Source organism: Ursus americanus, chromosome 11, assembly GCF_024610735.1.
Source record: "Ursus americanus isolate L20-20 chromosome 11, mUrsAme1.1.p, whole genome shotgun sequence".
Lineage (NCBI taxonomy): Eukaryota > Metazoa > Chordata > Mammalia > Carnivora > Ursidae > Ursus > Ursus americanus.
Window position 1 is genome coordinate 75,628,996 of NC_142137.1, and position 17,858 is coordinate 75,646,853.

General features: G+C 41.9%; 1 protein-coding gene across 17 annotated transcripts in view; it reads right to left on the minus strand.

Moving 5' to 3' along the window:
- WDR27 (WD repeat domain 27) overlaps positions 1–17,858 on the minus strand; it is a 169,085-nt gene that overhangs the window by 78,526 nt on the left and 72,701 nt on the right. The window lies entirely within an intron of this gene.

Below are 17,858 nucleotides of genomic sequence, written 5' to 3' on the forward strand. Positions count from 1 at the left end.
GGCTCCATGCTGAAAGGGCCAACAGTCAGTGAGGGCGGCAGGGCAGCCGCACCCCCACGGCTGCGCGACATCGCGGCCGCAGGTCACCTGACAGACCGCTGCCCCCCAGCCGGAGACCCGATTCCATGACGCGTGCATTTCTCCTCCTCGCCTTCTCGGGTCTTCATCGTCGTAACGGATCCACGGCCCCTCATGCCTCCACAGTCCAACCTTACCTGCGAGTCCCAAACTGAGTGAGAAAGTGGTGTTTGTCCTTTCCCATAAATTTGAGACAAAACCATCTACTCTTTGTTTCCTACTAATTAGCCTGGAATTTGAGTGATTCAGATAGTTTGAACTTTTTCTATAGCTGTTGATAAAATTAAAAATAACTTACATTCCTCTAGTAGTATTATTATATGAAAATATACACACAGATGTGTGTAAATATACACAGAGATGCCATCAGACACTTCATTTTAGGGACAGAAATCTGGGACTGGATACCATCCTGATGAGATATGAGATGAGAGAGCCATTCTAATTTTTAAGCAACAAAATGTGCAAAAAGTGTTTTGTGGACTCCACTGGTAACAAAGAGAAATGCCACATTGCAGCAAAAGCAAGGCAGCTAGGCAATTCCTTTTTTCACAAAAACCTCACAAATGAGTCCTTCACATTTAGAACTTGCAGATGATCCTATCATTGGCTAAATGGTGGTTTCTGAAATAAAGTCGACGAACAGATATCGTATGTATCTTGGAGGGGAGAGATCAAAGCATGGATTTTTTCTTCTGACCCAGACGTGTTTATTTGAAAAGCTGCTCCTAACAGTTGACCCCGCTTTGAGAGCCCCTGGCCCAGCAACGGTCACACTGTGTGGTTCATCGGCGCCTACAGGACATTTCACGCTGCCGGGAACGTCAGGTACCCTCATAGTCATGCTGGGGAAGCAGGTTACGCGGAGAGTACGTGACCGCTACAGACATCGGGCATCAACACTGACCTTCTAACCGGGTTTTTCTGACTCTAAACTTCTATGTTGTTCTGTGAGGCCGCCTATGACCTCGACTGTCCACAGAGGACTCGGGGCCTCTTCAGACTCGTTCCCGTCCCGGGGGGCGATTCAGTGACAGCCTCGCCCTCCACCTCCGGGGCGCTCACATGGACGCCCTCGGGACTCAGGACTCTCCTCGCGTGTGCCGTTCAGCTCGGCAGCTACGGGGACCCACACGGGCCACCGCTCCTCGGCACCCGTCATGCCTGACCATCAAACAGGGAGCTCCCTGTCAGCTCCCTGTCAAACTCCCTCCTGTCAGCCTCTCCGCCTCCCAAGAACTACCACCGTCCCGCTCCGCAGACGAGGACTCCAGGGAGCGCGCCGCTGCTCACGCCACAGTCCCAGCACCTCGCCCGGAGCCTTGCTGCATACGGCACGTTTGCGTCACTGTAACCCGTGCACACGTGTGGGTGCCAAAGACTCGATGCCACACTGGCCAGCGGTACAGCCTGCGTGGACACCTGCTTGGCGTCTCCAGCGAGGTTAAACCCACGCCAGGCTGCAGGCTCCACGGCCTCGCCCCGTGTGCCCAAGAGAAACACAGCGTCCACACAAGAACCTGCAAAAGACTTCACCAAGTGAACCGACAACTCCTTTACGCCCTATACATAAAGTGGGGGCCAATAAAAATGTATTCCTGGAGACACACACCCTAAATCTCTCTAGACCCCAAACCACGGAGAGAAACGAGGCGCAAACGTCTCACCGCGTGGGTGTCTCCACAGGGAAAACCACCAGAACCCTCTGGAAAGGGGCGCCATGCTCCGGGAAGCCGACGCGCACCGGGTCTGCACGCTCCAGAGTTAAGTGGCCACCGGTGCGCGACCAGAGCCAGCACCTGTGCCGCACTCGGGAAGCCGGGAAGGGGCCGGCGTTCCCCGTGTGCGGCACCTAGGTGACGTGGGACACGGGCCGCGAACTTACGGCCGAAGATGAGAGACGAGTAGGAAGGGTGAAGGAAGAAGCAAACGTGTAGAGAAGCCACGAGGGCCGGGAGCCATGACAGCAAGGATTTCACGGAATGAGGAACAGCGGGAAAAAGGCCGGGAGCTGAGGGACTGGGGCTGGCGGTGCGCACGTTTCAGGAACGACACGCACCCAATTACAGAAGGCAGTCGAGTAGGAGCTGATGGTCCGGTTAACACGGTTAGACTCCAGGGACCGTGCATGCGGGCTGATGCAGAACAGCAGAGAGCGGAGGGCAGGGGGGAGGCCGCGGACAGCGCAGCCCCACGCAGCGGCAGGGGACGGCGGGAGCGGGCGGCTGGAGGGCGCGGCCTCTCCCTCCCTCCCCAGGAAGCCCGGAGACACGCGGAGCAGACGGGCGCAGGCGGCTCTGAGGAGAGCACGGGGACTGAAGAGCGACATACCTTTCTTTTCAGAGCAGCATCTGGAGAAGTCCTTCCTGAGACGCCTTATGTTTTTACCGAATTTTGAGCGGGAACTAGGCTGCCTTGCATTTGCATGGACCTCACAACGCACATGAAATGACGCCATGACACCACGAAGGACGTCTAGATAAGGGTCATTTAAGAAACAGCCCTTCGTTTTCTTTCTTTTTTTTTTTTTTAAGATTTTATTTATTTATTCGACAGAGAGAGAGACAGCCAGCGAGAGAGGGAACACAAGCAGGGGGAGTGGGAGAGGAAGCAGCAGGCTCACAGCGGAAGAGCCTGATGTGGGGCTCCATCCCATAACGCCGGGGTCACGCCCTGAGCCGAAGGCAGACGCTTAACCGTTGTGCCACCCAGGCGCCCCAGCCCTTCGTTTTCTGTATGAAAATGCTTTTAAATGACACATCTTTTTGCCTGGAAGGTTCCTAAATCCAGTGAACCTTTCTGGTCATGGCAAAGATTAAACACAGAAACAGCCGTCTGCGGCTGCGAGTATCAGAAGTATCTTTCATCAGATACACACTTGTCACCAGCTGCACTTTCCACAGCGGCAACGACCCGCCACAATGGACAAGATGCACCTTGTTTGATGCTGAAAACACAGGAATAACCTGCAAATGACTCAGTCCATTATGATCCGCGAGCAGAACACAATGCGTTTCATTAGAGTCAGGAAGCCACTCGTCCCTGTCAAAGGGAAATCGGCCGGACCTAACATGTACTAAGAAACAAATGAAACTTGAAATAAATCCTTAGGAAATAAGTCTCACTCTGAAAACTGAAGTCATAAGCAGAAAGGGGCCGTGTGCTCCAGGCCAAAGATGAGGCTGTGGCACAAACCGCACGGCTGCTGAAAACGTTTCACCGACACCGTCAGGGACTGAATGTACCGCTGAAAAGAGCGCTGTTCTGCAAACAGGACTAGACCAGTTCAGTACGAATATTTTGTAATTCTGTTGAACCGTATCCTCGAAGATGAAATTTCCTTCATTTTCTCATCTTACATTACTCTGAACACATGTCCTTCATTTCCCTCTGCCTGGATTTTCTCCACAGAAATGGGAAAAGGAATTGCAAACAGAAGTTAACTCCATATCCTGAAGCTTCCTAACAGTGGTGGTATTGTCCACGGGGGAATCAACCATCACACTGTGGTCACTCACTTTGCTCTTCAAAGTATTTTCAGAAACGGTGTTTCTCAGAACTGTGCGTGTTGCTTCAGATCACTGCATTTTTAGTTCACACACACACAAAAATTATAAAGTTTTCTCATAAGACCCAAAGGTTCAAGATTTAAAACAGAGCCTTACTTAAAACCACATGAGGACAGAAACGTTGCCCACTTCTGCAGAAGCCAAGACTCTGTCAGGAAGCCCCTGATTTTAGTACGCGGAGCTGTGTGGCCACCACCACGTGAACGAGCAGAGGTTACTTACAGGACTCTGGGTTTGCCCTCAAGTTTGGAGGCAACCTCCACCGTGGTCTGGCAGACGCGGGGATAAGCTCTGCCCTGCTCGCTGCCGCTTCCCCTTGCAGAGCCGTGCGAGGGATCCTTGGCACACGCAGACTGCTGGTCACCCGCCCGGCAGAGTCCTGCACCGGGCTGGCAGCAGCTCTCAGGGTCCTGCACAAATCTTCATCCACGTCGTTTCTAACTCTTCAGCGTCCTTGGACCTATGACCAATTCCATAACCAGTCATCTCTAAGGACCCATTAGCTCGTTCTTTGAAAACATGATCATAGTGTGGCATGTCGGGGCAAAGGGATCTGGCAAAAACGCCGCTTATATCAACCTGTAACGTTGGCAACACCCTGACGGAGTCATCACAGTCTGACCACAGCTGTCTATAACGTGAGACTCAAGCCAGCGTCACCAAATGCAGCTACAGAGCCCACTTCATCCGCACAGCAGACATCATGGCACACCGCTGTGGAGGAAACCCTACGGGTCTGGGCCTGGGACACAGAGCCCATCTCTCTCGAACCTGAGGGCCCTCCGTCTGGCAGAGAGGGGCTCGCCCAATGGAAAAACCCAGGTCCCCTGTGTCTGCTTCTGTTTCCAAAGTCTGTGCATGGCTTTATTAAGAAAAATTTTAAATACATACAAACATATGGAGAATTGCATAACCAGCCCATACATGCATAACCCAAACACAACATTGTCAAGATTTTGCTATACTTGCTTCAACTACCATACCTTTGTTCTTTACTTTTCCTTTTTAGTTTTTGTGATTGAAGAAGTATGAAGTATTTTTAGCAAATTGCTAAGATGATGTCCTAGGTACTTTGTATCTCTAAAAACATGGACACTGCGCACGTGCCTGAGCTGATATTTTATTTCTAACTAAAGTAAAGTAAGTCCTGGAGAGGTGCCACCGGTCACAGCACACGCACAACATCCTCAGGTGTCCTTGCACACAGGCCCCACACAAGATCCATGAGCTGCTGTTACGTCCCTCCAGCACTGCTGTTTGCAGCAATCCTTTCTCCCACACCAGCACTTGTTGGAGACATGGGGTCGGGTTCCTGAAGAATGTTCCCCTCAGGACTTGTCTGTTCGCTTCTGTGTGATGTCTTTCAACTGGCTCCGTCATCCTGTGTATGTGCTGTAAGCCAGAAATTATCTACAAAGACTCATTTCGGTTCAGTTTCTACTGGTTTTTCACAAGAATACTTTCTGAATATTAGTGTGGTGTGCACCTCAAAATGGCACTAGGAATGTCCATAATGTCTAAAGCGGTGCATACTGAATGATGCTACCATTGGTCAAGAGGTTTGGGTTGTGACGGTATGACATCCCTTGCAGAGCTTCCATCAGTCTGTTCCTAATTGTAGTGAGAACATTTCCCACGAGGTCTCCCTGTTAACCACTGTGTAAGTGCAGGACATGGTCCTGCTGATTATGGGCACAGTGTTCTACAGCAGAGCACTAGACAGATTGGTCCTGCATAGCTGACATTCTGTGCCTTTGACCAACGTCTGTCTCCCCACTGCCCATCCCCGCTGGCAGCCACCATTCCACTTCCCTGCGTCTATGAGTACGACTGTTTCAGAATCTTCAAGTGGAATTATGTGGTATTTGTCCTTCTGTGATTGGCTTATTTCACTTGCTATAATATCCTCCGGGTTCATCTACGTCATTGTGAATGGCAGGATTTCCTTCTTTTTCAAGGCTGAATAAGAGTCCATTGTATGTATACACCAAATTTTCTTTACTCATCCATCAATAAACATCTGGGTTGTTTGCACATCTTAGCTGTTATGAATAATGTTGCAGTAACACAGGAGAGCAAATCTCTCTTCAAGATCTTGATTTCAATTCTTTTAGATAAATACCCAGGAGTGGGATTACTGGATCCTATGGTAATACTATTTTTAATTTTTTAAGGAACCTCCACACTATTTTCCAGAGTGGCTGCCCCAATTTACATTCCCACAACCGTGCAAGAGGGTTCCAATTTCCCCACATGCTTGCCGACACTTATCTCCTGGTTTTTCGATGATGGCCATCCTAGCAGGTGTGAGGTGACATCTCACTGGTTTTGATTTGCATTTCCTGATGATGAGTGATTTATCTGTTGGCCACTACTACGTCTTCTTTGAAGAAAGGTCTTTTCAAGCTGCCTGGGGGCATCAATCTTTATCTGATAGTGTCATTTACTGATGACATTTGCCAAAGTCAATTACTTTGTTTGAGATTGCAAGAGGGGAATTTTCTAATTCTGCCATTCATTCCACTTGTCTGGAATTATTTCCTAAAAAATAACTTTTATTCCTCAAAGAGGGTATAAGGCTAACTTGAAATACAGTCCAAACAGGAAAGGCAAGACGGATGCTGAATTATTTCCCTTAAAAAGACGTGGCTCTGAGTGAGGGGCTGCTGCCCTAGCCACCTCCAAGTGGGGACCAATAAGGCTTTGTTTATGTTTGCTTTTGGTTTGTTTTTAGTCATCTTTTTGGAGTGTGATTTAAAAACTGTGAGATTTTAGTTTAATAATGTCTTAAAACCAATTACAGTCATGACTCTCTCAATGCTCAACTACGCCTTCTCTGGCCAGTAAGTGGCTCCCTGCAGCCGTATTATATGACCCGTCACTCCTCAATTTCCTCCTTTATTTTTGACACGAGATGTCCCTGGCTCATCTGTAAACTTTTTGCCACTGACCTGCAAGCAGCTATTCCTCCAGGATCTCTGGTTTCCATCAGCGGGGAATGGCAGGAAGAGGCTCACACAAGGTCACGAAAGGTCACGAAAGGCAATGGCTGGAATGTTGGTGCTTCTGAACAATTTCGGTGGCTGATGCTTAGAAATACTCACCTGTTTTAGCAGGTGTGCACCCATTCCATGCTGGCATTTTTTAAAATGTATTGATTTATTTTGTGAGAGAGAGAGCAAGAAAGAAGGGGAGAGAGAGAGTGTGTGCAAGCAGGAGGAAGGGCCGGGGAGAGGGAGAATCCATGCACAGACTCCCTGCTGAGTGCAGAGCCTGGCACGGGGCTGGATCCCAGGACCCAGAGATCATGACCTGAGCCAAAACCAACGGTCAGACACTTAACGGACTGAGCCACCCTGGTGCCCCCTGCACTGTTTTAATTGGAGACTTTCTTTTTTTTTTATATTAATTTTTATTATGCTAGTCACCATACAGTATATCCTTAGTTTTTGATGTAACGTTCCATGATTCATTACTTGCGTATAACATCCAGTGCTCCATGCAATACGTGCCCTCCTTAATACCCATCACTGGCCTACAAGATCTACAAAGAAGTTCTCAAACTCGATACACGAGAAACAAATAAGCAAATCAAAAAATGGGCAGAAGATATGAACAGACACTTTTCCAATGAAGACATACAAATGGCTAACAGACACATGAAAAAGTGTTCAAAATCATTAGCCATCAAGGAAATTCAAATCAAAACCACACTGAGATACCACCTTACGCCAGTTAGAATGGCAAAAATAGACAAGGCAAGAAACAACAATTGTTGGAGAGGATGTGGAGAAGGGAGATCCCTCCTACATTGTTGGTGGGACTGCAAGTTGGTACAGCCACTCTGGGAAACAGTGTGGAGGTCCCTTAAAGAGTTAAAAATTGAGCTACCCTATGATCCAGTAATTAGAGACTTTCTTTCTAACAGTGTTTTAATAACTGGTAAAGCAAGATTTCCCCCAACATAAAGCTCTTCTTTCCAGGGTGTCTTAACAATTGTTACTTGTTTGTTCTTTGAAATAATTTTACAGTGTGATTGTTGACCTACAGGAAAACTTGAAGTTTTTGTTGCAGAAGTGTTAAGTTTACAAACTACCTACAGAGAACCGATTTCTTTATGAGATAGAATCTTCTATCTAAGAAAAGTCAAGACACTGCATTTTTCAAGTCTACATTTCCGGGAAAAATAAAGTTTTCTTCATATAGGTTTTGCATAGTTCTTGTTAGGTTTATGCCTGAACATTTTATCCTTCTTAGGGCTCTTTTAAATGGATTCTCCTCTTTCTTATATCTTCTCACTGGTTATTATTTTATATATAAAGACCATTAAATTCCAGATATTAATTTAAATCCTACTATTAACACTTTCCTGAATTATTTTATTGTTTATAATGACCACTAATTCTCTTGGGGTTTCCAGATATGCAATCTTATCATCTATGAATAAAGATAGTTTTAACTGTTCCTTTTCAGTTACAATTATCTCTCCGTATCTTGCCAAATTTCATAGGTAAATACTCCAACACTCCGTGAAACAGCAGTGGGATCGATGGGCATTCTTGCTTTGTTCCCGATCAGAGGCTGCCTCTACTGTTTCCCCATAAGATGCTGGAGTTTGGGCAAGGAAAGTATTTGATCATTTGAAACAAATATTCATACATTTATCCTGCAAGGGGTATTTTATATGAAATGAATGGGGAATTGTGTTGAAATGGCTTCTCTGTGTATGCGAAAATGATGACACAATCTCATTACATTAGTTAATGGCTTCCTCAATACTGAGCCATCCTGGAATCTCATGAGCATTGATAAATTATTGTGGTCAGATTCTGTTTATTTCTATTTCACTTAAGATTTTTGAATTTATAAGTAAAATGTAACTTTTCTCTGAAATTTTATCATGTTTTCATATCAGTTATATTCATTTCAAAAAATACTCTGGATGTTTTCCTTATTTACCTTAAAGAGTTAAGTATCTCTGATTTTAAAAGTTTGGTAAAGTCCCCTGAGAAATCATCTGGATCTAGTACTTTTTTGCAGAAAAGCTCTTGGAAATTTTTTTCTATTCTATAAAAACTAACCTGTTCATTTATTTGTCTTTTCGGGAAAATTCTGATATATTTCCTGCAAATCATCCATTTTTATATGCCTTTCATATTTATTAGCATAAACTGTGAAAAACAGTCTCCCAATTTTCAAAAGTTCCTCTGTTCCATGTTTTTTTCCCCTCTTCATCATTTCTTATTAATTATATATTAAGTTCTCTCTTTCTCAAAAATCTAGATTAGCCTAAGTTTATTTTGTACTTTGTCCTCCGTCTGCTTTTATCTCAATTTCTTGTTCTTTATTTTGTTGTTCCTTTTCTTGATTTATAGACAGATATTTAATTCACTTCTTGTTCCCTTCCTTAAAATCTCCTCCAACCACTATTTTGCTTGTATCCCAGAGACACTGAAATAGCATGTTGAAAATATCCTTATTTTCAAGAAATACTACAATTTCATTTTGCTTTACATCTTTAAACCAAGAGTTCCCTAATAGAACTTTTGTATCCACAAGCGAGGAATTCTTGTTTTGTATGTCATTACTACTTTATGGGTTAACTGCATCGTGGTGAGAGAACGCTACTTTTGTTCTTTCCTGAATTTGTTGTGCTTTTCTCTGTGGATTCATATATGGTTAATGTTCATATGTCTGATGTGCCTGTGGAAAGACGGTGCCTTCCTCGTTGGCGTGCAACTATGGTACGCGTGTCTGTAAGATGACACATTACCGATACGGGTTATGTGTCCTATAACCTCACTGTGCTCATGCACCTGGTCTATTGAGGACAGAGATTTGTTCAAGTCCCATTATTGATGTCTGCCTATTTACTGTTTCATTTCTGGTATATCTGCTTTATGAATTTGCTCCTCTGTTTATTTTCATTGATGAAGAGACATTATATTTTCACTGTGAGTTTCAGCCTTTGGCATTATAAAGTGTCTTTTCCTCCTTAATTTTTGGGGGTTGAACTGCATCTTATGTGAAACCGGGATCACATAATCGGCCTCATTTGCCTGACACACATGCCCCTCTCTTTACCTTTCTGAATCACTTTGCTCAGAGCACCTCCTCTGCATTCAGCATAAACTCAGATGTTTCTTCTTATCTATAAAATCCAATCGGAGTGTCTCTCTTTTAAAAGATAACTTTATTCTACTTGAATTCACTAATATAATCAATATACTGACCTCAGCTTTGTTTAATTGCTTTATTTTTAATCGTACAGTTGATCCTTGAACAACACAGGTTTAAACTGTGTGGGCCCACTTACACCCAGATTTGTTTGATAACTACAGTACTGCAAGTTTATTCTCTCTTCCTTACGATCTTCTCAGTGACTTCCCTCTAGCTGACCTTATCATAGAGACACAGCATACAATACACACAACACACAAACTATGTCTACGTTATCAAGGCTTCTGCTCAACAGTAGGCTATTGACGGGTACGTCTGAGGAGAATCAAAAGTTACTGGGGAAATTTTTACTGTTAATCCCCATGTTGTTCAAGGGTCAACTATACTCATAAACACAGAGAGAAGCTTTCATTTTATGATCTATTTTATTTCCGCTTATTTAGATATTTCTTCTGCCACTTAAAAATGATTGTGTAGTAGATTTGGGGTCTTTTCTGTTTCCATACAAATTTTAGGATTATTTGTTCTAGTTCTGTGAAAAATGCTATTGATATTTTGATAGGAATTGCACTGAATCTGTAGATTGCTCTGGACAGTATTACGGTATTACGTTAAGTGAAATAAATCAATCAGAGAAAGACAATCATATGGTTTCACTAAGATGTGGAATATAAGAAGCAGCGCAGAGGATGATAAGGGAAGGGAAGGAAACCTAAGTGGAAAGAAATCAGAGAGGGAGACAAACCACGAGAGACTCTTGACTCCAGGAAACAAACTAAGGGTTGCAGAAGTTAGGGGGTTAGGGAATGGAGTAACAGGTGATGGGCATTAAGGAGGGCATGTGATGTGATGAGCACTGGTGTTACATGCAACTAATGAATCATTGAACATTATATCAAAACTAACGATGTACTATATGTTGGCTAATTGAAATTAGTAAAAAAAAATCAAAGCAATTTTGAAAAAGAAAAACAACACTGGAAGTATCACAATCCCAGATTTCAAGACATACTACAAGGCTGAAGTAACCAAAACAGTATGGTATTGGCACAAAAACAGACTTCTAGATCAATGGAACAGAACAGAGAACCCAAAAATAAACCCACAATTACATGGTCAATTAATCTTTGACAAAGGAGGAAAGAATATGCGATGGGAAAAAGACAGTCTCTTTAATAAATGGTGTTGGGGAAACTGGACAGCCACATGCAAAAGAATGAAACTGGACCAGTTTCTTAAACCATACACAAAATAAGCTGAAAATGGATTAAAGACCTAAATGTGAGATGGGAAACCATAAAACTCCCTGAAGAAAACATAGGCAGTTATCTCTTTGACATCAACCATAGAAAATTTTTTCTAGATAGGTCTCCTGAGGCAATGTATAAAGCCAAATTAAACTATTGAGACTTCATCAAAATAAACAGCTTCTGCACAGCAAAGGAAACAATCAACAGAACTAAAAGGCAACCTACAGAATGGGAGAAGATATTTGCAAATGACATTACAGATAAAGGGCTGGTATCCAAAATCTATAAAGAACCTATACAATTCAACAGCCAAAAACCAAACAGTCTAATTAAAAAATGGGGAGAAGACATGAACAGACGTTTCTGCAAAGAAAACATCCAGATGGCCAACAGACACATGAAAAGATGCTCAACATCACTCATCATCAGGAAAATGAAATCAAAACCACAATGAGATGCTATCTCACACCTGTCAGAATCACTAAAATCAAAAACACAAAAACCACAGGTGTTGAGGAGGATGCAGAGAAAGGGGAACCGTCCTGCACTGTTGGTGGGAATGCAAAGCGGTGCAGCCACTCTGAAAAACAGTGTGGGGGCTCCTCAGAAAGTTAAAAATAGAACTACCCTACGACCCAGCAATTGCACTACTGGATATTTACCCAAAGAATACAAAAACACTCATTCAAAGGGATGCATGCACCCCGATGTTTATAACAGCATTATTTACAACAGCCAAACCATGGAAGCAGCCCAAGTACCCACAGACTGACGAATGGATGAAGAAGATAAGCCATAAAAAAGAATGAAGTCTTGCCATTTGCAACGGCACGGATGGATCTGGAGGGTATTATGCTAAGTGTGATAAGAGAAAGACAAGTACATATGATCTCACTCAAATGTGGAATTTAAGAAACAAAACAAATGAAGAAAGAAAAAAAAGACAAAAAATAAACTCTTAGCCATAGAGAACAAACTGGTGGTTGTGGGGGAGGGGGTGAGTGAGTGAACTAGATAAAAGGGATTAAGAGTCCACTTACTGTGATGAACACTGAGTAATGTACAGAATTGTTGGATCACTGTTTTATACACATGAAACACTGTATGTTAATATAACACTGTATGATAACTACATTGGAATTTAAAAAATAAATTAAAAAAAAGAAAACTGATGTCATTTTTACTAGAGATAGATAAAACTTTCAGCGCATCTTGGGGACCCAAGAAGAGATCATTTATTCACTCAACAAACATTCTGGGTCTTTCCTGTGGCTTCAGGGCTATGCTTTTAAAATTGGCAAATGACCTTAATGCCATCAGACAACCACATTCTAGCAATGTAAATGCCACCAGACTCACAGCCACAGAGTCACCAAGCACAAGCCTCAGGTGCCCTCAATGCTGAGGCTTTCAATATACAGATTTAAGTAATTTCTGAAAAAGCTACTTTTGAATTACAATTTTAAATATTAGTTCTGTTCAATTACTGGTTGAAAAATATTCTTCAGGGTCTCCAATTATATGTAGGTTGAATCTCTTTAGCAAAACTTCTATATCTGTCTTTCAACTTGAATGTTTTCATCATTTTCTTTATTCATGTATGGATGCATTGAATTCTTTTTCTCCTTCATATCTTCTTTTTCCCTTACTATGCTCTCTGGAGTATCTACTTTCTACTATATTCATTCAAATGTGGCCTTTATTTCTGAAATTTTTTTTTCTAATGTTTTTCTAATGCTTATCAGTTTTCGTTTCATATACTCCTGTGTCTCCCAGTTTTATTTCCGAACTACTCTGTTTCTGCTTTAGCTGTTCTGTTAAACTTTATGTGTTTTCTTAATTTCCTTCAGCTTATTTTCAAATACATTGTTAAGTTTTCACCTGCACAGAAAACACATTTTTCTGTGTGGTCTCTTGTCTATGAGAATTTTTTTGGTTCACCCTCATTTTTCTGTATTATAAAAAGGACTGTCATATCCGGAGTTTGTATGACACCATGGAATAGAAAATAGGACACACAGGAGACATAGAGCAGGCTCAACAGGCAAGCTGGAGCCCATCGTGGAGACTCCTGAACAGCACGTAAAGACTTGAGCAGTCCTTGGAGACGATCTACACGATCATGGACATGATGCTGCAGAATCAGCAGAGCATAGTGAGCAGAAGACCATCACGGTCAGCAATGATTTGCTTTCTAGCCATTAAAATAAGTTTGTTAAAGTCTTCCATTATAATTGAGGATGCTTCTTTTTCTTCTTAGGGTTATAATACTTTTGCCTTTTATATTTTGAAACTATGTTATCAGGTGTATACAGATTTAGAATTAGGATATTTTCTTTTTTATTATTAATAACATATAATGTATTACTTGTTTCAGGGGTACAGGTCTGTGATTCATCAGTCTTACACAATACACAGCACTCACCACAACACATACCCTCCCCATTGTCCATCACCCGGACACTCCATCCCTCCCACCCCCCCTCCCCTCCAGCAACCCTCAGTTTGTTTCCTGAGATTGAGTCTCTTATGGTTTGTCTCCCTCTCTGGTTTTGTCTTGTTTCATTTTTTCCTCTCTTCCCCTATGATCCTCTGCCTTGTTTCTTAAATTCCACGTATCAGTGAGATCATATGATAATTGTCTTTCTCTGACTGACTTATTTTGCTTAGCATAATACCATCCACATCATTGCAAATGGCTAGATCTCATTTTTGATGGCTGCATAATATTCTTTTGTATATATAAACCACATCTTCTTTATCAATTCATCTGTCAATGGACATACAGGTTCTTTCCACATTTTGGCTATTGTGGACATTCCTGCTATAAACATTGGGGTGCAGGTGCCCCTTCGGATCACTACATTTGTATCTTTGGGGTAAATTCCCAGTCGTGCAATTGCTGGGTCATAGGGTAGCTCTATTTTTAACTTTCTGAGGAACCCCCATACTGTTTCCAGAATGGCTGCAGCAGCTTGCATTCCCACCAACAGCACAGGAGGGTTCCCCTTTCTCCACATCCTCACCAACATCTGTTGTTTCCTGACTTGTTAATTTTAGCCATTCTGACTGGTGTAAGGTGGTATCTCATTGTGGTTTTGATTTGAATTTCTTTGATGCTGAGTGATGTTGATCACTTTTTCAATGTCTCCTGGCCATTTGGATGTCTTCTTTGCAAAAATGTCTGTTCATGTCTTCTGCCCATTTCTTGATTGATTGGACTATTCTTTGGGAGTTGAGTTTGGTAAGTTCTTTATAGATTTTGGATACTAGACCTTTATCTGATATGTCATTTGCAAATATCTTCTCCCATTCTCTCCATTATCTTTGATTTTGTTGAATGCTTCCTTTGCTATGCTAAAGCTTTTTATCTTATTGATCCCATTTACAATTGCACCTAAAACCGTAAGATACCTAGGAAAAAACCTAACCAAAGAGGCAAAGGATCTGTACTCAGAAAACTATAGAATACTCATGAAAGAAACTGAGGAAGACACAAAGAAATGGAAAAACATTCCATGCTCATGGACTGGAAGAACAAATATTGTAAAAATGTCTATGCTACCTAGAGCAATCTACACATTCAATGTGATCCCTATCAAATATCATCAACTTTTTTCACAGAAATGAATAAATAATCCTAAAATTTGTATGGAACCAGAAAAGGCCCCAAATAGCCAGAGGAATGTTGAAAAAGAAAACCAAAGCTGGTGGCATCACAATTCCGGACTTCAAGGTCTATTACAAAGCTGTAATCATCAAGACAGCATGGTACTGGCACAAAAACAGACACATAGATCAATGGAACAGAATAGAGAACTCAGAAATGGACCCTCATTGTATATATCGACCACATCTTCTTTATCCATTCGTCTGTTGAAGGGCATCTCAGCTCCTTCCACGATTTAGCTATTGTGGACAATGCTGCTACGAACATTGGGGTGCATATGGCCCTTCTCTTCACTACGTCTGTATCTTTGGGGTAATATACAATGGAATATTACTCAGCTATCAAAATGAATGATTTCTCGGGGTGCCTGGGGTGGCACAGCGGTTAAGTGTCTGCCTTCGGCTCAGGGCGTGATCCCGGCGTTATAGGATCGAGCCCCACATCAGGCTCCTCCGCTGTGAGCCTGCTTCTTCCTCTCCCACTCCCCCTGCTTGTGTTCCCTCTCTCGCTGGCTGTCTCTATCTCTGTCGAATAAATAAATAAAATCTTTAAAAAAAAAATGAACGATTTCTCAACATTTGCTGCAACATGGACGGCACTGGAGGAGATAATGCTAAGCGAAATAAGTCAAGCAGAGAAAGACAATTATCATATGATTTCTCTCATCTATGGAACATAAGAAGTAGGAAGATCGGTAGGAGAAGAAAGGGATAAAGAAAGGGGGGGTAATCAGAAGGGGGAATGAAGCATGAGAGACTATGGACTCTGAGAAACAAACTGAGGGCTTCAGAGGGGAGAGGGGTGGGGGAATGGGATAGGCTGGTGATGGGTAGTAAGGAGGGCACGTGTTGCATGGTGCACTGGGTGTTATACGCAACTAATGAATCATCGAACTTTACATCAAAAACCAGGGATGTACTGTATGGTGACTAACATAATAAAAAAATACTATTTAAAAAAAAAGAATTCATGGTGATGTTATAAAACATAAAAAAAAAAAAAAAGAAAGAAATGGACCCTCAACTCTATGGTCAACTAATCTTCGACAAAGCAGGAAAGAATATCCAATGGAAAAAAAGTCTCTTCAACAAAAGGTGTTGGGAAAATTGGACAGCCACATGCAGCAGAATGAAACAGGACCATTCTCTTACACCACACACAAAAACAGACTCAAAATGGATGAAAGACCTAAATGTGAAACAGGAATCCATCAAAATCCTTGAGGAGAACACAGGCAGCCACCTCTATGACCTTGGCCACAGCAACTTCTTGCTAGACACATCTCCAAAGGCAAGGGAAGCAAAGGCAAAAATGAACTATTGGGACTTCATCAAGAATTATGATATTTTCTATACAGATCGGCATTGTTATCATTATTAAATATCCTCATTATCTCTAGTAATGGTTTAAGCTTTAAAGCCTACTTTAGACTTAACTGTTCTCACATCAGCTTCATTTCTCATCTATTTTCAATGTCTGTGACTTTATACTCTTAATTTCAATGATTTTTCAGCTGCACTCACAAATATGTTGAATAAAAGAAAATAGTGATCAAAAATTTCAAGAAAATTCAATGTACACAGTTGACTTACATTTGGCTCCTAGAAGAATAGATCCATATTTAAGTTATGTCATGGATTTCTTAGGTAATATCCAACTAGTGCTCAAGCCTTCGAAGCAAATAAGGATTTGATATTCTACCTGAAAGCCACAAAGTCATTACGCATAATAAGATGTTAACTTGATGGCTGGATTTGAATTTGTAAGAGAGTTTAGGGTACATGACAGGATACAGAGAAAACTATCCATCTATCTATCTATCTATCTATCTATCTATCTATCTATCTATCTATCTATCGAGTGCACACATGAGTGGGGGGGGCGAGAATCTTAAGTAGGCTCCATGCCCCGCATGGAGCCCGATGTAGGGCTCAAGCCCACAACCCTGAGATCATGACCTGAGCCAAAATCAAGAATCAGTCGCTCAATTGAATGAGCCACCCAGGCACCCCATATAGAGAAACAATTTAGAGGAAAAACCAAAAATCACATTATTTTCTTGGTGGTGGTACTAGTAACGCCAGCAAGGTTTTTGTCCAAAATCAAAAAAAAAAAAAAAAAAAAAAAGAAAAAGAAGCATCCAAAATGGTGGCAAATAGGTCATACTGTCAAATAAATGTTACTTATTTTAATTATTTAAGTTGCTTTAATAAATTTGCAAATTACTTATTAGCTACATAGCACTCACATTTCAGAATACATTGTATTCTTTGAGAAAACCTGAAGTATCTATTTCTGCCCACTTTCACATAATCAAAGTACCTCATTTAGAGTGAACTCAAGTATCTATCATAGCAGATGACAAAGAAAGACATCAATGGAGCACATTTAGTTACTTACGAACTGGTAAAATTTTAGAATAGATTTTCCTACTTAAAAGTTTCATAAAATAGTTTTCCATATTTTTAAATTCCATTCTCATCAAACTGAGTAAGAAAAAAGTTTAGACAATAAATATCTCAACTAAATAGTAAGTTCTTTTTTTCCAAATAAACTCTATATATAGTTTCCTTGAGTTTTTAGAAATTTCTCTGCCTTTTTTATTTAGATAACCCTCATAGACTAGTAGTAAGTTGAACTGTGTCCCCCAAAGCGATATGTTCAAGTCCTAACCATAGGACCTGTGAAAGTAATCTTATTGGAAGTAGGATCTCTGCTGATATGATTATGTTAAGATCATAAGATCAGCTTGGATTTAGAGTGTCCGGTGATCATTGTCCTTATAAGAGAAAGAAGAGGGAGCATGGCAACATCAGGGAAGATAGCTATGTGAAGATGGAGGCAGACACTGGACTGATGAGCCCCGAGCCAAAGAATGTCAGAGATCGGCAGCCAGCCCCAGGAGTGGAAGGGGCCAGGGCACTTGGTTCCTCAGGGCCTCCAGGAGGAACCAACCCTCCAACACCTTGATTTTAGACTTGCAGCCTCTAGAACTGTGAGATAACAGATTTCTGCTGTCTTAAGCCACCAAATTTGTGGTGATTTGTTGCAATAGCCCTAGGAAACTAACACAAAGCCTTGTTAAATATGTTGAGGACAAATGGATATGTA